The 21,782-nt window shown below is 40.3% G+C and overlaps 1 pseudogene; it reads right to left on the bottom strand.

Annotated features, from left to right (window-relative positions):
- Positions 1 to 9,427: 9,427 nt before the first annotated feature.
- Positions 9,428 to 20,851, bottom strand: LOC140727843 (uncharacterized; annotated as a pseudogene).
- Between the last annotated feature and the right edge of the window lie 931 nt (positions 20,852 to 21,782).

Here is a 21,782-nt window from a genome sequence, read left to right as displayed (position 1 = left end):
ATTAATATACCTAGTAAGTCATTTATCCATCAAGAGCCAATATTTTGCTCATTGCATCACAGAAAGGAACCTATTTACTTTAATTTGCTGATATATACAGTATATTCATGGCAAGTTTTTAAACAATGCTAACATGCTTCCTCCACCTCATAGTTTATCGATCCCTGTTAAGGCAGGATTGAAGAGAATATGGAATATTCTTCAGTTTCCTGGAAGAATTCATGTTCAACAATACTCAAGTTGCTTCACAACATTGAGGTCAAAACAGTCCACTTGACTGATATTCTATCCATCATTTTAAATATTCACTCCTACCTTTTTTGAATCATGTATAACTTTTGTACTACTACAAAACACACTGGGACAACTCAGCAAGTCATCTTCGACAACAACTAATGAAACTCAGGCATCACATTTCTTGCAGGTGCATGAGAATACTCCCAAGTTCAACTTCATCTATCCTGATTCAGAAATACATCATTGATTTTTCACAAACACTGGATCAACAATGTTTAGGTTTTCTAGTCCTTTTCAGCAATAAAAAAAAATACAGCACTTTTAGAATGAGAAATTGATTGCCTCTGACATTACTCAGTTCTATGAATTGATAAATTCTGTATTTTTAAGCTTTTTAACTAGATGTCTAAAATATTCTTTTCAAAGTATAAAGATTTCATTAATGGTCTCAGTATGGTATATTTAAGTTTAATTATTCATATGAAAATGAACATATTTCAAAGCAGATAATTTAAGACTGTGAAAAGCAGAATGGAAAAAAAAACCTAATTGAGAAACATGATGGAATAATTTAATTTCTGGATATAAATAATTTAATGTTGGCTTGGTTTGTAGTTTCCCTTAAATTAAAGTTACCATGGTCTATTCCTTAGGCCTCTTATTTCTATTAAAGCCTCAACAAGGAGAAATAATCCCTGTAATGAATTTCCAGAAATTTACTTTGAAATGTAGAAGTCAAGGTAGAGGACGGCTGGATGACATTTAAATGTACTTGTAAATTTATGTCAGTTTTTTTTTTCTGAAGAGGGAGGGGTATTTGAGAGGATATACTTGTAAGGGAAGCTGTACTCTCTGATTACTACCATGGTGGGAAATATTTCTGGAAAAAACTTAGATGCCAAAAGCAATTAAAAATTGCCTGCTTTCAGAGTTGCAGATTTTCTTTAAAACACTAGTATTATGGTTGGGTAGTCTGTATGACTTATGGATCTAGCTTTAGTGAAAGGAATCCAATTACTATGGCTTCATCTGTATTATTTCTTTAAAAACTAGTGTTAACTACACAATTTGTAAGAAAATCTTGAAAATAGATACAGTAATGTTGACAAGCCACATTCACTTCAGAGAAAATGTTGGTTGTTTTGTAGGCTATACAATCCTTACAGCGATAGTGAGGAATTGCGAATGCCACACTACTGACTGAACAGTACTGGCTGATCCAGTTATGAGCTGGATTATGCATGATGCATTCTGTTTCTTGTACCTGTGCTCTCCATTGTTCTCTCAGAAACATTTGCATATTGTTGCCATGTGGGATGACTTGGGATCCAGGCCTTGACTCAGGAGCCATTGTGAAAAGTGGAGCAGTCCACTAGCAACTGCACCTTGGGTGGTGGATCCTGAGGTACCCCAGCCATGGACCACCCTAAAGGCATTGTTTCAGCTTGTGGATATCAAAGAGCATTTGATGTTCCTAAATATTTTTAATAGAGATGTTTGTAAACAATTAAAATAGCTTTACATTATTTAAGTTACAGGTAGTCCCCGAGTTATGAACATCCGACTTACGGACAATTCGTAATTACAAACTGAGGAAGGAGAACGCCGTCCGCCATTTTAAGTCAGATCGTGACACCGTCTGCCGTTTAAAATCGGATTGCAACACTGTCCGCCATTTTAAGTCATTGCCGTCGACACTGTGTTCAGTGTTTAACTTTGTATTTGGCTTAAATTTTTCTTAGTAAGATTCACCCTGACCCTGCCCCCCCCCCCCCTCCCCGTTCCGGTCGGCTGGTGGCGCAGTGAGATCAGCGCTGGGCTAGAGAACGGAGGTTTCCGAGTTCAATCCAGTGACAGACTGCTCCCGTGCCGGGTTGATGTCGAGCTCGCAACTCGACCTTGTAAAAAAAACCGGTGCCACCTCCAGTTTAAATTCCCACGTGGAATATTGCGGATGATCAAATACCCAAACCCAGCACAGCCCCCACTTGTCCCATTTAGCCTGTCTCAGTGCAGTGGAGTTTAGGACCCGGGGAATTCAGTGCGGTGGTCCTTAGGACCCAGCAGACCTCGGGAGCTGGCGCAGCTCAGGACCCGCTGCCCGCAGTGTTTCTGTTCCATTGACGGGAAGTGATCGCGATTGAAAATAAAGTGGAAATAATAAAGCATTTGGAAATAGGTGAAACACCATCGGTCATTGAAAAAGCATTAGGCTACAGTTGGCCAATGATTGGAATAATTTTAAAATATAACAGATAAAGTGAGAATAATGGAGCATGTGAAAGGCCCTGCCCCAATGAAAGCTACAATTATTACTAAGCAACGCAGTGGTTTAATTATTGAAATACATATGTTTCTTAAGTGTTTTATATGCATAGAAAGGTAAAATATATACTATACAGTATACTCACACAGATGTTTGTCTAACTGACGCTAAATAATACTGGATGTACTTGTTCCGACTTACGTACAAATCGGACTTAAAGACGGACTCAGGAACAGAACTAGTACGTAACCCGGGGACTGCCTTTATTAATAATTAACAAGTTCATGATATAGAAATTAATTACTAACAGTGAGAAAAGTAATAAAATAAATCACTTGCCTCATTTTATTTTCTCAATCTGGCTTGCTGAGTTCATTTAAGTTCAAGTACAACTAAAGAGCAAATGGACCGAGGATATACACTTAGTGGCCACTTTATTGGGTACATCCGTACGCCTGCTTGTTCATGCAAATATTTAATCAGCCAATCATATGGCAACAACTCAATGCATTAAAGCATGCAGACATAGTCAAGAGGTTCAGTTCTTGTTCAAACTAAACATCTGAATGGGGAAGAAATAGGATCTAAATGACTTTGACTGTTGCTGCAAGCTGGGGTGGTTTGAGTATCTCAAAAACTGCTGATCTGGGATTTTCATGCATAACAGTCTCTAGAGTTTACAGAGAATGGTGTGGAACACAAAAGCCATCCAGTGAGTGAAGATTGCTTGTTAATGACAGTGGTCAGAGGAGAATGGCCAGACTAGTTCAAGCTGACAGGAAGACGGCAGTTACTCAAATATCCATTTGTCTAAACAGTAGTGTGCTGATTAGCGTCTCTGAATGCACATCACATCAACCCTTGAAGTGGATTGGATACAGCAGCAGAAGTCCACGAACAAACACTCATTGGCCACTTTACTAGGTACCTCCTGTGCTATAAAAATTAGCTTTTTGCAGCAGCTGTATTGTAAATTTCAAATATAAATTACATAAATGTAAGTTAACATAGCTTAATGACATAATAAGCAAAAACGTGTGTGTCTTCAGGCTCCTGTACTTTGTGACAGCAGCAGTGAGAAAAGGAAATGGCCCAGATTTTTCAAACCCAGTAGTGCTTTGAGAAAAGATATCAGAAGGTGGATGTCCTTAATCAAGACACCAACCTGAGCTTAATGTCATTGAACTGCCAATGCTAATCAGGCAATTCAATGAACTACAGATCAGCGACAAATCTGAGCCAGAAGCAAAAACAACTGCTGATTATCATACAGGATGGAAACAGGCCTTTCGGCCTATCTGATTAATGCCAACCGAGATTCCCGTTTAGGCCAGCCCCATTGTACAAATCTTAAACCTTTCCTATCAGGATACTTGTAGTACAGTAGTAACTTTTAAGTGTTGTTGATGTACGTGTCTCAAAACACTTCCTCTGGCAGCCTATTATCCTGGGTGAAAAAGTTATCCCTCTAGTTCTTATTAATATTCTTCCCTCTCTCCTTAAACCTATGCCCTCTAGTTCTCGATTACCCAACCCTTGGGCATTGAACCATTCTATGCCTCTCATGATCTTACGTACCTCTATAAGTACACCCCTCATTCTCCTAAGGTCCAATGAAAACTATCCCAACTTGCTCAACCTCCCTCCATAACTCAGTCTTTCAAGTCCCAGCAAAATCCACATAAATTTCCTCTGCAATTTTTCCAGTTTAATGACATCTTTCCTATAGCTGGGTGAACAAAACAGAACACAATATTCCAAATGTGGTTTCACCAACATCTTGTACAACTGCAACATAACATTCCAACTTCTATACTGACTGATGAAGGCCAAATGCAGCCTTCATCACACGGTTTACCTGTGACGCCACTTGTAGGGAACTATGTGCTTGTACACCCAGATTCCTCTCTTCTATGATACTCACCAGGCCCTTCTCCTGTCTGTGAGAATCAAGACCTGATCTGTCTTCTCAAAATGAAACACATCATATTCAGAATATGTGTGTGCACTTCTATGAAGAAGTGAATTGCTGGACAGGGACAAACTATCCTTCGACTATACACTTTGTTAGTGAGAAAAGGAACTACATTTATGCTGTTCCCCACACTTCCTACTCCCTATTATCATCCCAATTGGCCCTACCTTTCTGTCTGACCTTGTGATCACAAGATCCTCAACCCCTGATTTCCATTTGAGTTTTGGTACCCCACACATCAACAATTCTCTCCTGTCACCCCATCCTGATTCCAAATGGCACTACCACGTTCCTCACCTTCACTCATACTTACCCTAACTTTCCCGCCCTCTGTTCATACCTGTGATCAATCCTTCTGATGCAAAATTACACCCTCTGAAAACTTTTACATCTCAAGGAGGCATCAAAGATTAATGACTGTAATTTCTTATATCTAGGAAACAGAGAAGAAAGCAATACTTATTTTCCACTTTTATGAGTGTTCTGCGTGAGAAGTAATTGAACAAGGACATAAAAAGACTTGAATTACATCATCTTTAGGTTTTGAAGCATAATTTTAGTGTATGATGTAAAAGGTGTGGGCAGAGGGATTAATTAGCAATGATAGAGTTCACAGCTAATACAGCAGTCTTCAAATTATTCAAAACCGCTTAGTCAATAAGTTTTACTTAGGGGAAATATGTATAGAGAAAAAAGTTGCAATATACGTAAATCTTTTCAAAGGAGTCAGGAACAGATCCATCATTTTTTCACAAGCGTCTTTGATACAAAGAGAAAGATGGCGTACAAGGTAAATGGATTAACATAGATTTATATAGTGCTCAAGAAACAGATGCAGAAATAAAAAAACAATTCACATGTCATAGTACCAGATATAAATAAAACCAATCATCATTTCCAAATCAATTAGTAACCATTATGAAATTGGCCTGGCCACGTACTTACACAGTTCTCATTAACATTTGCATGGCATCAGTCAGCCAGCTGTTGCATAGTGTGTATTTCCTCCACTGTTGGCAGAAATTGAAGATTTTGGAGAAAACCCATCTCCTTTGCTATGCATTCTCAGAGCAACCAAGTCCATAATGTGCAGAGCTTAGAAATGAATTATCAATTAAAGTGTCTGTTTGAGCACACAGATTTCCTGAACTTATTATTTTCTACCCTTGCTCTTCGATGGTCTGTCTCTCATTATATAATTCACTGATCACAATTCTCTATTGCATGCAGCAATCACTGTGACCTCATCAGCCCACAATGGCTTAGGAACTTAAGAAGCCTGGAGGAAGAGAAGGAAGAAGCATTTTCATAGTGTCAGGCTGCATCTCAATTCCCCAGCTTATTGCCCTGTTAGGGGAGCTGGGGGATTGAGAGGCAATCAGACACTATGAAAATGCTTCTTCCTTCTCTTCCTCCATGTTTTTCCTCCCTTCCATTGCAGCCTCTTCTGCTGCTGTACTGTGGCTGCAATGGGTAGCGTTCTTTAAGCATGAACTCATTTCCCAGCAGTCAGCACAATGATGTTGGATCTGCATGCTTTACACAGTTCAGGTGCCTTGCCGTTCTCTCCATCCATATCGGTCCCTGACCCTCTGAATTGTATTTGTTGCCTCCCCTGTTTCTAACCATGATGTTAATCCATCTATCATTCTCATTCTCAGTCTGCCTCTGCTTCTTTTTCCTTCCAGCTTTCCAGTTTTAACTAAATGTTCCAATGTCCCTCTTCGCATGATGTGCCCAAAGAATTTTGATTGCTGTTTTCTGATTTTTTTAAAGTAATGTACGTTTTGTTTTCATTCTCTGAAAGACTTTTGGTTATCCTGTCCGTTATCCTGTGTTGGTTATACTTTACACAGAGGTCCTAAAGCAATGGTCTGCAATTTTTTCTTCCAAGGCATTCTACATAGACTTTCCATCCACAAATTGTCTTTATTATCCTGATCTGTTCTATGTTTCCAATGTGTTCTCCTTGAGTTAAAACTTCAAGAACTCGCCAACTTGCCGACCTACCCAAAGTCAAAGGTCTGGTTTCTGCCTAGGCCAGTGATAATCTTCACTGAAGCTATCCTCTGCAATCAGTTAATCCTACTTTCAGTCACAACTATTTCCTCATGAGAAGATCTGCTGATGCTGAAAATCCATGCAACACACACAAAATTGCTGAAAAACTCAACAGGCCGGGCAGAATCTGTGGAACTGAGTAAACAGTTGATGTTGTGGGCTGGACCAGTCCTGACGAAGGGTCTCAGACCAAAATGTTGATTATTTACCCTTTTTCACAGATGCTGCTTGGCCTACTGAATTCCTGCTGCATTTTGTGTGTATTGCTTAACAATTGTTTCTTGATTATTTTCTGGGATTCTTTTCTCATTAGCCCATCTTAGTGTCCTTGCTACTCTTTAGTAGTGTCTGAACCTGGTCATTCCCAAATTTTGAAGTTAAAATTTGCATTGGATGATTGAATGTGCCTTCAGACTGGCTGCACCTTGATTTGTATTATTCCTCCATTATCTGATCGAATCACTGGATATAATCTAATTACTAAAATAATTGTTATTCTTAGAGTTACACAGTGTGGAAACAGTCAAGTCAAGTCAAGTAAGTTACTTCTTATTGTCATTTCGACCATAACTGCTGGTACAGTACATAGTAAAAATAAGACAACGTTTTTTCAGGACCATGGTGTTACATGACACAGTACAAAAACTAGACTGAACTACATAAAAAACAACACAGAAAAAAACTACTCTAGACTACAGACCTACCCAGGACTGCATAAAGTGCACAAAACAGTGCAGGCATTACAATAAATAATAAAGAAGACAATAGGGCAGTAAGGTGTCAGTCCAGTCTCTGGGTATTGAGGAGTCAGATAGCTTGGGGGAAGAAACTGTTACATAGTCTGGTTGTGAGAACCTGAATGCTTTGGTGCCTTTTCCCAGATGGCAGGAGTGAGTTTGTATGAGGGGTGTGTGGGGTCCTTCATAATGCTGTTTGCTTTGCGGATGCAGCATGTAGTGTAAATGTCTGTAATGGCGGGAAGAGAGATCCCGATTATCTTCTCAGCTCACCTCACTATTCTTGGCCCCAGTCATCCATGCCTCCCTAGATGCCTATCAACACTAAACCTATTTGGTTGGATTTGACCCATATCCCTCTAAACCTTTCTTATTCCTGTACCTGTCTGAACGTTTTTAAGCATTGTCGTTATACCTGCCTTGACCATCTCCTGTGGCAGCTCATTCCATGTACCCACCACCCTCTGTGTGGAAAAACTTGTTTCTCAGATAACCTTGAAATTATTCAACTCTCATCTTAAACCAATGTTCTCCAGTTTTAAACTCTCATACCCCATGAAAAAGACTGCAACTTATTATCCTACCCATGTCCAGTATAAAGTTATAAACTTCCAGATGGCCACTCCTCGGCATCCTTCACTCCAGAGGAAACAGTCCAGCCTCGTCAATTTCTCCTCTTAATTCAAGCCTTGTCGTCCAGACAGCAGCCCTGTGAATCTTTTCTGGACCCTCCTTAATTTAATTACATTCTTATTTGATATTTTATATATCAGTTAATTTGATTCTTCCAACACAGAAAACAAATGTTTCAACAGATTATTATCAGAAACATTAAAGAACAAAGCAGCTACCTACTGCCACAATTTCAAGCACCTTTAAGAGAAATGGACTTGCATGTGATTAAATTTGATCTGCAAAGAGCTGAGTACAGTGTTGATAGATGAGCTCTCAATTAAACAAGTGCTTCTGGATGAATTAAAATATGTTCTACATATTGGATGTTTAGAAGGCTTCAGTACCCGTAAATACATGGCATGGGAATGCAATACATAGTTGCTAGATTTGACTCTTTCATGAAAAATGTTGCTGTTAATGCTTATTATTTCCACTTTCAGATTCAGTTTGTATATAGGTGAAGCAATTAATGATGGTGTTTGGCTACTGAAGTGTTAAAATCAGTTAGAGCAGATTGGTCTCAGTTGCCAGTAAGAACACAGAGCTCTGTCACCTTCCACACAACCATATCAAAATGAATTATAACAGTCATTTGAACTGCCTTTCTTCATTTATGGAACCTATACCACAAAATGGGATGAGTTGAAGTATAATCAATCCTGACAAAAATGATATTCCAGAACAGAACTGAGTTGTGGTCAGCATAAGGTAACTAACAACAAAGGGTTGAATTGCCCACTAAATATCAAATGGGCTCTGAAGAGATAATTCAAAGCATAAAATTATTAGGAGGCTATATGCAAAGCAACTTCAGTTATTAAAGATTATCCTTTTCGTCAAGGTTCCATAAAAATTGCTCAGCCAGTGCAGTATTTCTCTTGTAGTGATGGTATGCTCTTTATTAATTTTATTAATTTAGTAATTGTTCTCAATTCTTAAAAGTTTCTTGTACTAATCTCAGTATGTGGTTTCCCCATTACAAAGGAAACAAAACTATACCTACTATTTATATAAAAATAGAGAATGGTGTTGTTGGTTAGCCAGTATCTGTGGAAAGAAAAGTGCTTAAAGATTTGTCATCAGTATTGGATATGAAAAGAAGTTACAGTAAATATAAGTTGAGAGAAGATGGAGGTGGTGATGGTTTGGACAAAAGGAATATCTCTGATAGGGTGAGGCCATGGCTTCCCAGCTCATTACAATGTTTATGGAGCTGCCTCATTACTAAGAAAGACAGTTGGAGAGACAGAAAAATAAAGCAAATGGACTTAGTGAAGCCATCAATTGCAGGTCAGACTTGATGCTGAATCTGAAACCAAAAGGAGAGTGGTTGAAATGCACAGCAGATCAGGCAGTGTCTGTGGAGAAAGGAAGGGTGAATTCATATTAGTTATTATAGAATACACCTTCTGGTGCTACTTGGACATGTCTTCAGTGATGAACCCGGGGTCTTAGGATGTTTCGGGTCTTTAATCATCAGACACTCTCGCCCAGGTGACCCAGCTGGGGGTGATCAGCCCCCGACTTGTGTCCAAGTGGTGCACTAATTCACGGATCCCCCCCTCCGGATCCACAGCCACCGCAAGGCCTTTTCAGCAGCCTCCAGAATGTTCTTCGTGGCTCTTCTGCACTGCAGTCCTTTTACACCAAGGAGTTTAAGAGTCCGCTGCAATGAATGGCCAGCAAAGCTCTGGCAACCAGCTTTGACTGGCTCACAGCGAGCTCTCCAGCCACTGCTCCAGCATTCTGCAACAAGATCTGTGTATTTAGCCCTCTTGCACTCGTTAGCCTCTTCAATTCGGTCTTCCCAGGGGACAGTAAGTTCCAGCAGGACCACTTGCTTTGTAGACTCTGATATTAACACCGTGTCCAGGTGGAGCAGAGTGGCTGCGATGATCTCTGAGAATTTGAGCTGCCTCCCTTGGTTGACTTCGAGTTGCCAGTCTTGTGCAGTGGCAAGAAGCCCTCCCAAGGAGCTAGGCCGATGTTGAGCCTTCTCCCCCGCTCTAATAAAGGTGATGGACTGTTTGGGTGTGTGCTGATTTTTGCTGTCTTGATCGCTGTGCTGATTGTGTCCGCCATAGACCTTAGGACTTGGTCATGGTGCCAGCGGTATCACCCTTCCCCCAACACCTGCGGGCAACAACTGAGGATATAATCCAAAGTGCCCCTCTTCTGGCACAGTTGGCATGCTGAAGTGTTTGCCATGTCCCACGTGCAGGTTGGCTGGGCTTGGGAGAACCTCATAGACTGATTGGATGAGAAACTTGATGCGCAATGGTTCAGCTCTCCAGAGCTCTATCCAGGTGAACTTGTGAGGTTCCACATGATCCCATCTAGTCCAGGCGCCCTGTTTGTACATGCCGACCATCTTGCTGTATCGTTCTTCCTCCACTTCTGCTCATATCTCGTCCTCAACCAGTTGACGCTTCTCCTTTCTGTGGGTTTTGTCGTAGTGTGGTTTGGGAAAACAGCCCAGTCCTGCCCACCCCACCGTCACAGAGCCTACCAAAATGTTGTGCACAGCCATGCCTCTGCTCTGTCGACAGCTTCCCATGCCTGCCACTTCCTTCCGGTCTTTACGCGGATTCCTGCCAAAGCGACTTTAACATCAGAGGAGTCTCAGTACAACCTCCCACTCGAGTGACTTTGAGTTCCTCTGATAGGCTGCTGATGGGGAGCTGCAGCTTGGTGGAATGCCCATACAGGGTAACGCTGCTTAAGGTCCGGGGGAGCCCCAACCACCTCCGGAGAAACTGTCTGATGTTCTTCTCTAGAGCCTCCATCGTTGACATTGGCACCTCCTAGACTAGAATGGGCCAGAGTAGCCTTGGCAAGACCCCGTGTTCATACATCCAGGCTTTGAATTTTCCTGGAAGGCCTGATTTGTCAATCGTGGTAAGCCAGGTTATCAAGTCGCTCCTGGCTTGTTGAAGTGTGGCTGTGTCCTTCAGGGAATTGTAAAAGATCTTGCCTGGGCACTTGACTGGTTTTTCTGTCACTGTTGGAATCTGGATCCCTCCCAGGGTAAAGCGGAACCGGTTGACCACTCTTCCCTTCTTCAGGACCAGAGACCTGGACTTGGCTGTTTTAAAGCTCACCCTTGCCCATGAGATGAGCCGTTTCAGGCCTTGAAGGAGCCATTTGCACCCAGGGACGGATGTTGCCATCACCCTCAGGTTGTCCATGAATGCTCGTATGGGGGGCTCCTGAGTGCCAGATCTAGACATGGGGCCTCTACATTCCACCTCCGCTGACTTGACGATCATGTCCATGGCCAGTGAGAAGAGTGACACGGAGATTGTGCAGCCAGGGATTACGCCCTTCTCCAGCCGATGCCAGGCAGATGTTAATGACTCTGAGGAGACTCTTAACCTGAAGTTGCTGTAACAGTCCAGAATGAGGTTTCGGATCACCTCTGGAACATGGTGTATAATCAGTGCTGTTTCAATGAGCTTGTGTGGGATGGATCCATAGGTGTTAGTTAGTTCTAGCCAGAGTGCTGCAAGGCTCCTTTTCTCCCTTGCCTCCCGGATCAGGCGGGTCACCACTCCTGTGTGCCCTAGGCATCCAGGTACTCCTGGGACTTCCCCCTTCTGTACTGAGGTGTCTTTGTATCCATTCTTCAAGAGGAACTCAGTTAAACTTTGGGCCACAATCTTGAAGAAGATCTTCCCTTCAACTGGCCATTTTTGAGATAAGCAGCAAAAGAGAGTGACCTATTTTTGAATCTGATACTGAGTCCCAAAGGTTACAACATGCCCAGCAAAGGGTGGGGTGTTGTTCCTCAAACTTGTACTTGATCAAACAGATTTAACAGGAGTGGGATGGAGAACTGAAGCAATATATTTACACATGTATATTAGATGTACTATTTATACATACAATGGTGTATTTGTTATCCATGAAGTGTCCACTCCAGGGTGCTTTTTGGTCTAATGGATTTGAATTCTCCTGTGTGTTATCCACTTGGCTTCAGATTGCTCGTGCCTCCAAAACATGACCTGTCTAGTGATGGCACAAATGCTTCTATACTGCTTAAATATTTGTCCTCCACGTCACATCCTCGAGTGCTATTTATTTATGCACCAACAGATCCAGTAGATCCTTGTAATTTCTGATGCTCATCTTATCCAATAGTTCCTAACTTCCAGTAGTTCTAGAATCATTTTAGGTCCATTTATTAGACTGCCATGACCTAGAAGTATGCTCACCATGTCCCCATTTTAAATTGTTTCTACTGATCTTATGACCAGTTCTAATTTCTGCCACTTCCAAGTTAGACTGTGGTAAGGACAGCCATGTCCCAAATGTAAACCCATCAGAACCTCAGCAGGGCTTAATGAGGTTTGTCTTGCGCCATCAGCAGAAATAATAACCACTTCGACCTCTTGTCCAATACCTTCATATTGGAAACAGACTATTGCACCCCTCCATTAGACATTTGATGATGTGGGGATTTTAAGCTTTCATTAGAGCACTGGAATTGATCCATACAATGGGATGAGTTGCAATGTAAAAGGAAGACAAAATCAAAAAGGGTGATGAATACAGGCCTGAAGGTGTTAAGTTTGAATGCACACAGTACACGGAATAAGGTAGACGAACTTGTAGCACATTTACAGGTTGGAGTGCGTGACATTGTGGGCATCACTGAATCATGACTGAAAGAAGGTTATAGCTGGGAGTTTAATATCCAAGGATATGCATTGTATTGAGAGGATAGGCAAGTAGGCAGAGAGGGTGGGGTGGCTCTATTAGTAAAAAGTGAAATCGAATCATTAGAAATCTACAAATTGCCACAGGAGATAGAAAATGCATGTCAAGAAAGCAATGTCACAATAATCATGGGGATTTCAATATGCAGGTAGATTTGGTAAATCAGGTTGGTGCTGGATCCCAAGTGGGGGACTTTGTAGAATGCCTTTGAGATCGCTTTTTAGAGCAGCTCATAGTAGACTCCACTAGGGAACCAGTTATTCTGGATTGGGTATTGTGCAATGAACCAGAATTTATTAGGGAACTTAAGGTAAAGGAACGTTGAGAGGAACACGATCATAATATAATTAAATTTACCCTGAGAGTGGAGATGGAGAAGCAAAAGTCAGATACATCAGTATTACAGTGGAGTAGAGGGAATTACACAGTCATGAGAAAGGAGGAGGCCAAAGTTGAGTAGAAGGAAACACCAGCAGGGTTGAGAGCAGAACAGTAATGACTGGAGGTTCTGCAAGTCATTTGGAAGGCACAGGATAGATACATCCCAAAGAAGAAGAAGATTCTAAGGGCAGGATGATGCAACAGTGACTGACAAAGGAAGTGAAAGCCAAAAGGAGTGCATATTATAAAGCAAAGAGTAATGGGATGTTCGAGGAGTGGGAAGCTTTTAAAAAAGCAGCAGAAAGCAACTAAAGAAGTCACTAAGAGAAATAGGTGGAATACACCTATTAAGTTAAGTTAAGCTAACCACCAACATTAAAGAGGATACCAGAAGTTTCTTTAGATATATAAAGTGTAAAGGAGAGTTAAGAGTAGATATCGAACAATTGGAAAATGATTCTGGAGTGGTAGTAATGGTGGACAAACTGAATTAGTATCTTGAACCAGTCTTCATTGTGGAAGACATGTTAAGTTAGAGAGAGCCAGAGGGCAGAGCTGAGTAAAGTTCCCATTACTAGGGAGAATGAGCTTGGGGAACTGAAAGTCTGAAGGTAGGTAAGACACATGGACCAGATGTTCTAGTCCCCAGGGTTCTGAAAGAGGGAGATAAAGGGGTTGTGGAAGCATTAGTAATGACATTTCAAGAATCAATGGAATCTGGAATGATTCTGGAGGACTGAAAAATTGTAACTGTCATTCCGCACTTCAAGAATGGAGAGAGGCAATAGAAAGGAAATTATAAGTTAGTTAGTCTGACCTCAGTGATTGGGAAGATGTTGGAGTCAATTGTTAAGGATGTGGTTTTGGTGTACTCAGAGTCATATGATTAAATTGCTGAAGTCAGCATGGTTTTCCTCAGGGAAATACATGTCTGACTAATCTGTTAGAATTATTTGAAGAGATAACATGCAGGTTTGACAAAGGAGAATCGGGGGATGCTGTGTACTTTAATTTCAGAAGGCCTTCGATAAAGTGCCACATATAAGGCTGCTTAACAAGTTAAAAGCCCATGGTATGACAAGAAAAATGCTAGTATGGATAGAGCATTGGCTGGCAGGAGGCAAAGAGTGAGAATAAAGGGAGCCTGTTGTGGTTGGAGGCTGGTGACTAGCGGTGTTCCACAGGAGTCTGTGTTGGGTCCACTTCTTTTTAGATTGTATGTCAATGATTTGGATGATGGAATTGATGGCTTTGTGGCCAGGTTTGTAGATGATATGAAGATCGGTGGAGGGGAAGGTAGTATTGAGTAAGCAGAGAGGCGACAGAAGGACTTGACAGATTGAGCAAAGAAGTCGCAGATGGAATATAGAGTCATGAAGTGTATGGGCATGCATTTTGTTAGAAGAAATAAAAGTGTGGACTATTTTCTAAATGGAGAGAACATTTTAAAAATCTGAGGTACAAACGGACTTGGGAATCCTTATGCGGTATTTCCTAAAGGCTGAATCGATGGTGAGGAAGGCAAATGCAATGTTCGTGTAATTTTGAGAGAACTAGTATATGAGCGCAGGGATGTGATTTTGAGGGTTTGCAAGGCACTGATGAGGCCTCACTTGGAGTGTTGTGTGCAGTTTTGGGCCCTTTATCTACAAAGTTTGTAAGAAAGGATGTGCTAACATTGGAGAGGGTTCAAAGGAGGTTCATGAGAATGATTCCGGGATTGAAAGACCTGTCATATGAAGAGTGTTTGATAGCTTTGCACCTATCCTCACTGGAATTCAGAAGAATGAGTGGGGGGATCTTATTGAAACCCATCAGATGTTGAAAGGCCTTGATAGAATGGATGAGGAGAGGATGTTTCTTATGGTGGGGGAGTTTAAGACCAAAGGACATAGCCTCAGAATAGAGGGATGTCCTTTTAGAATGATGAGGAGGATATTTTTTAGCCAGAGAGTGGTGAATCTGTGAAATTCATTGCTACAGGCAGCTGTGGAGGCCAAGTCATTGTAAAAATATAAGGCAGAGGTTGATAGATTCTTAATTAGTTGGGGCATGAAGTGATATGGGCAGAAGGCAGGAGATTGCAGCTGAGAGGTAAATGGATCAGCCACGATGAAATGGTAGAGCAGACTCAATGGGCCAAATGGCCTAATTCTGCTCCTACATCCTATGGTCATTCTGACCTGAACTGCAGCTGGTTGTTAAAAACCATTTCCTCAGAGGACTTAGGCACTCCAAATTATGTTCTAATGTTAGCATAATCTAAGGGATAAACTTTCCTGTGCCAGTTAAGCAGCAGAAGGAAATAGTCTGTTCCCAATTGAAAGAATTTGTGATGTCTCCACTGGAAGGGATGTGCCGTCACTTCCATGTACTTCTCAGAATTGGACTTTAATGTCCCAAGCAATACTAGGCCGAGACTCTGGCCACTGATCTCTTCCCTGTTCCCCACAAACTGATCATGCATATTCATCATTTTCTGAGTTTGTGCTCTCTTCTGGTTCTCTGCTTTGCAACATTTTTACTCTCCTAGGAAGGTTTAACCTCCTCTCTCATTGCATCTCTGATTCACTCCTTTCCAAAAAAGTGTACGCAAACACTTGTCTTAAAGAAAGATCTTTATCTGTGGCTGGATTAACATCTTCAGCTTTCATTGAAAGACATCACCAGCAATTCTTATCGGGACTGAAAACACAAGAGATTCTGCAGAAGCTGGAAATCCAGATTTGGACTCAGATTGATTTATCATTGAAACATGCTGTGAGGTGCATTGCTAGCGTTGGCGACCATTCCACCTGATGATGTGCTGAGGGCAGCACAAGTATCACCATATGTTCCACTGCCAACATAGCATATTCACAATGTCTGGCAGAGCAATACAAGCAGCAGCAACAACAATAACAACAGATCAGAACAATACAAAACAACAAATTCAAAACAAGGCCCTTTCCGCCCTCCTTCCATCTACCCATCCTCTCACTCAGTCACACAGCCAGACCTCCAACTCCAGGATTGGGCACATCCAGGCCTTCAGTCCTTGGCCAGGTTCTCCCATTCTCACAGACATGGGCCCTTCAGCCTCCAGTACCCGGCCTGCAATCTCAGACTTGCAGTCACCGGGTGTATACATTTAATGACAGTTTTATCTGGCTTGATGACCAGCAACTACTCATAGCATTGGACCTCACCAAGATCCCATTCAACTTGCACAGCTCTTCCTCTGCCTGATGTTCAAAAGCGTAGGAACCAGTTTTATCCAACAATAAATGGGGCAGACTCCTGGTGAATATGTGAGCTCGTACCTATCAAAGCTGCTCTGTGAGTAAAACCTAAAACATGCTTAAAGGTTCTGCAGATTGATAGATGTTATCTATTGCAACCCAGTTAAAATGCAGAGATTGAGGGCAGTTCAAACAGTATCAGACATGCTATGCAATTGACTATGATTACAGGCAAATTTCTTTACAAATTTTTGTAGCAGGTTGTCAGTGTTATTTAATGAGAAACTACAAGACCTCCATAGAGTAAAAAAATCTTTAAAGGAATGTCAACCTTAAAGCAAGTGTTGTTGATCACAATCAATATTAACATTTCCTATAGTAGATATCAAAATAACTGGAGCAAGCTGTATGGGATACTGACACATCTGGGCAGTACAATAGACCAGCTAGTAGAGCTACTGCTGGGTTCAACGCTGTCGGTGTGAAGTTTGTACAGTCTTCCTGTGAACATGTCTACTTCACCTTGGTGCTCATATTTCCTCCCACGTCCCAAAAGATGTACAGATTGGTAGGTTAATTAACCACTGTAAATTACCCTTAATGTGTGGGTGAGAGATGAAATCTAGGGGGAAATTGATGGGTTGTGGAGAAAATAAAATGGGATTCATGTAAGAATGGGCACTTGATGGTTGAGGTGGACTTAATGAGCTGTAGGACTTGTTTATATTCTGTATGACTCAGTGACTTTATTACTCTGTGACTTCCTCATCTACACATGCACCATTGATAACATTGTTCAAAGAGCCCATATGATATGCGACCTATGCCTACAGAATACATTATTATTCCTCACTGCTCCTACACCGTTAATCGTTGTCCCACATTAACTTTGGAAATATCTTTGTTCAAACTATTTGGAGGGAAGAATTGTAAAAACACAGATGAGACTTGATGAATAATATGTGTTTGATATTTTGCATATGGATTTTCAAAGGCATTTTATGAAGTGCCGTGTATCATACCTGTTAACAAGATTGAAATGCATTAAATTAAATAACAGTCACTGCGCATATACATAATGTATGCTGTCGAGTAAAGCTGCGTACATTCTGAGCTAGATATATGAGCTATGAGCTGTATTGTCTCCCACACTTGCTCTTTCAGTCCAAGTGACTTGATAATTTTCTATTCATATTTTCCAAAACTGTTTTTTTAAAAATAGGTTGTTAAACTAAACATTTTTAAAAATAGAAATCATTTATCTAAACATGTTTACTAGAAGCTACAATTCTGCAGGCAGGCATGATGGCCAAACAGTTAAATTCAAAACTTCCATTTTGCCATTCATTGTTGGTGCTTTATTAAAGCATGCTCAACAAAACCTTCATTAATGTATGTTTCTATTTGCAGGAGCACTGTTGATGACTCATCTGAACTGAAAGTGTAAATATGGCAAGCACTGAGAACCAGTCTTTCACATATTATTGTTGATGGAACAGTCAATTGAACAAGTGGCAAGCAGTTTGTAAAACAAAATAAAAACACACTGTATAAATTTGGAACCATTCAATGCTTTAAGATATTTTCCATTACTAAAAAGCTGACATGGGTAGCTAGAAAATTTGGCTATAATTCTCTATTTTTCTTTCCACAGAAGCTGCCTGATCTGCTGGGTATATCCTACATTTACTGTTCTTATTTTTGAAAACTTTATTCCTGCCCATTTCTCTAAGAATACAGTGGTGAGAAGGATACTTTGTAGGTTTTAAACTGACCTAAAATTGTTTAGCTGTTGAAGAGTGTTTGCCTTGCTTAAGCATTAAAACGGAACGCCACCTTGGACAGTCCTAAGCCTGGCTGTGAAAGGAGGAAGACTGGACATAGGCAAGCAATCCTATTTCATAAAAACCCAGAGCTACAGGAATGCCAGCAGAAGCTCCAAAGACCTCATCCTTGGGAGAAGAAGGATCTTTGAAAATTGGGCTACACCGGGGGACAACTTGAAAGACTAAGTGAGTTGCTGGTGGTGGCTGATGCTACAGTAGGGGTGATGAGCACAGTAGGAAACTATAAACCTGACTTAAATGATGATCAATGTGATTTTTCATTTACTTTTGACAGAGATTTGTCTAGAATTCTTGGCCTCAATGGCTCTTACTTTGACAGCGCCAGATTTTGGCAATGATCAGGTGTTTTTAACCTGGGGTCCACAGACCCCTTGCTTAATGGTATTGGTCGAATGTATAAAAAAATTTGTGAGCCCCTGACACAGAGTATTAATGAACCACGGCATTCTAGTAATATAAAAGCCTGACTTGGCTTTGGTTTGGTGGAGGTATTCTACACTATGCCATGTCTCAATTAAGCAGCAGCTACTAATGGGTTTCATATTGGTTGTCTACCCTCTGCTTAATTAAGCTGAGCTCAAGGCAAGTTGACATCAACTATTATAGTGCAAGTCGCTTGAGAAAATTAGTTATCTATTGCAGGAATATGTTAGCGATGGCTATATACAGTAATCATGTGAATGGATAAGCAGCATAAGTTTCTGTGCTGTCTGGTCCTGAAGCAATGACATGCGTCCATTCTCCATTTGTGATTTCTGAAACTATTTACGGAGCTAGCAAAATCAAGAGTGGCTACATTGCATCAACATTATCTGCGGACTCAAAGCATTGTGTTCAAGTGCGTCAAATCTAAAGCTGAAGCATCTCTAAATTTTAAGCAAATGCCACAAACTCCAAAAAGAATAAAATTTGAAAAATAATCTTAGTATATATTTATTGTGAGCCGAGGGAAGAACAAGGCATCGAAATGGTGCCTTGAAACAGCTGGTAAGTTGAATTAAAATAGCAATGTAGGTTGGTTACGACGAAGCAGATGTACAGTATATTATAGCTAACATGCATTGAAAGATGACGGGAAGCATGACAGAAAAATCAGCAGGCATCAAAGGGAGCCTGCATAATGTCAATACGTTTGCATCAACCTCCTCTGCAGGTCCTGGGACAACTGACCTGGCAATTCACGGGGTCTGGGTCAGCAGGAGGTCAGCTGTAGATCATTACCATCTGCTGCAAAGAGCTGCAGTGCATTGTGCCCATTGGGAAAAGGCTTCCCATGGAAATCAAGGTCATCCTTCCCTCACCTAGGTTGTGTTGCAATGATTATAACACAGGGTCACTGGGCCCATGGGATTTGTGAATAGCTTACACAATCTCTCCAACATAAGGCCCAACCATTTTAGAACAAAGGGTGTGCTTTTGTTGACTTTCTCTGTGGACTCAAATCAATGGTTTGGCTGCCTTTAGGGGTGAAATTTTCATTACCTTTGCGCCTGAAGTTGGAATTCTCAGATGTCTTTGTTGTGGCGCAACAGCAGTTATGAATGTTTAGAAATCTTGGTTCTGCTGACTACATAAATGGACATATTGAAATGCTCTTTCAGGCACTTCAACATGCAGACTGCATCATTTCCTTGGAAAAGTACATTACTGACATTCTTCACTTTTGCTATACATTTTTCTTGAATTGACAGTAACAGAATTCTATAGCTGAGGGGATAATGAGGCATGCTTTTCTTCAATAAAACAATTAACAGTAGACTTCAGTGAACCTGAGAAGCATTAACATTTCAGATTGAGTTTTGATGAATGGTCTTCATTTTGAAAGGTTCCCCCTTTTTAGAGTGTTTTCAGCATTTTATATTTTCATTTCAGATATCCTGCAGGTAATTTTTTAAATTTTCAAACATTAATATGCCATCTGTAATGAAAAATTAAATTAGAACAGAAGCTAAAAAAACATTTCTTACCACAAAATGACCTTGCTCACACTTGTGAAGTCAATGAAGTTTTTGTGAAACTTGCTTCAGTTCTGAATCTGAAGGTTATCAACTCACAGAAACTGCCATTATATTTGGAAAGCATGACATGAGCTTGGCTTTCATGGTTAATTGACAGCATTCACCAGACACCTCAATTAAAAAGTGGAACTTTAGTGACACCCTTCATAGTTGATGTATTGTCCAAACATATTATTCATGTCATATGGAGACATTAGCACTAGATCAACCACACAATTACAAAAATAATTTTGCTGTAAATTCCAGCAATTAATCAAAGCAGTTTAGGCTTTTAACACTTTAGGAACATTCAAAGAATTCTAACATTAACAAGCTTTTAAAATAATGTTTGAAATGTTTATTAAAATATCCTTTTAATAGAATTGGCTTAGGGAACTCTTTTTAACTCCATCATCTGTGTCTCTTGCTGCATTTTCAACTGGCAAAATCCAGGAGAAAGCATAACTTAACTTCTTCATACTTAGCGCAGAATATATGAGCAAGTTCCTCTGTAAGTACTGGACAATAAACCAAAGTTGTTCTCCTTTGTGTTCTCAGTGCAGTGTTATACCTCTAACAGCAACTTGTAGATTTATGTCTTAGAATATAAATATATGGAATTCTCACCAGTGCTGTCAGTTTTGCCTTCATTCCCATTGGAAAATCCACTTTAGGGTAAGAATCTGACATATACTTCAGGAAATTACATTAACTTACCTCCTTACACTTTTCCATTTTGATTGACCAAAATAGCTTGGGTTATATTGCTCTTAAAGCTATTAATTAGTGAACGAAAAGGTTTGAAAGTATTACGATCAAGCTTTATTACACTGTGTGTTTTATTAGGTTTTATCAGCAGAATTTCTGTGAAGGATTGTAAAAAAAATCTTTTAGTTGTAAACCACATAACAACTCATTGAAAATTCATCCAGGAGTTTCATATGCAATCAACAAAAAGTTAACGATTATATGCATCTATTGTGAATCCTTAAATTCCTGTCTAATAAAACATATGTTTAATATTGCATTTTAGGATAAGGCTGAGCTCCACTTCTTGGTGTCATTATCTTCCTACTTGCAAAGCTTCTCTTAGAGCAGGGTTATGTGCAACTTTGAAAATAAATCCATATTTCGCTTTCAACTGTGCAAGAAGAAGATTAAAAATGAGGAGCGATACTTCCTTTTCAAAAATGAATTGAATGAGAAACTTAGGGTTGTCAATTACTTTATAATTGCTGGCCAGGATTTGCAGCTGTAATCATGGTGAAATGAATAGCATTGGGCTTCACTGTATTAGCATACTGATGAAGACTATTGGTGTGCACATGTGCTCTTAAATGCAAAAGTATTGAGAGAAAGGCATTAATGAAGGGATTTTACTTTAAAGAACCCTAAAAATGTTGCATACCTGGCTGTGGGCTCTTGCTCCTATATTGTTGTTATAAGGTTAAGGAATAGTCCATTATTTTCTGACTGCACAACTTGAGCCTTCCAGTAACTGAATTCAATAGTTTCAGTTAACTCATTTTCCATCTTCCTCATTAACCTCTTGTTAACCAGAAGATTTCATCAAAGGCTTATAATCCCCATGGCTTCACCCTATCTGAGATATTTCCTTTGTCCTATCTAAGCCTTCCCTACTGCTTTACAATATAAAACCAACTTG

This window comes from Hemitrygon akajei, chromosome 1 (genome assembly GCF_048418815.1).
Source record: "Hemitrygon akajei chromosome 1, sHemAka1.3, whole genome shotgun sequence".
In the NCBI taxonomy this organism is placed as follows: Eukaryota; Metazoa; Chordata; class Chondrichthyes; order Myliobatiformes; family Dasyatidae; genus Hemitrygon; species Hemitrygon akajei.
Note: the sequence above shows the minus strand (reverse complement) of the source record. Positions and strands in the feature narration are given on the sequence as shown.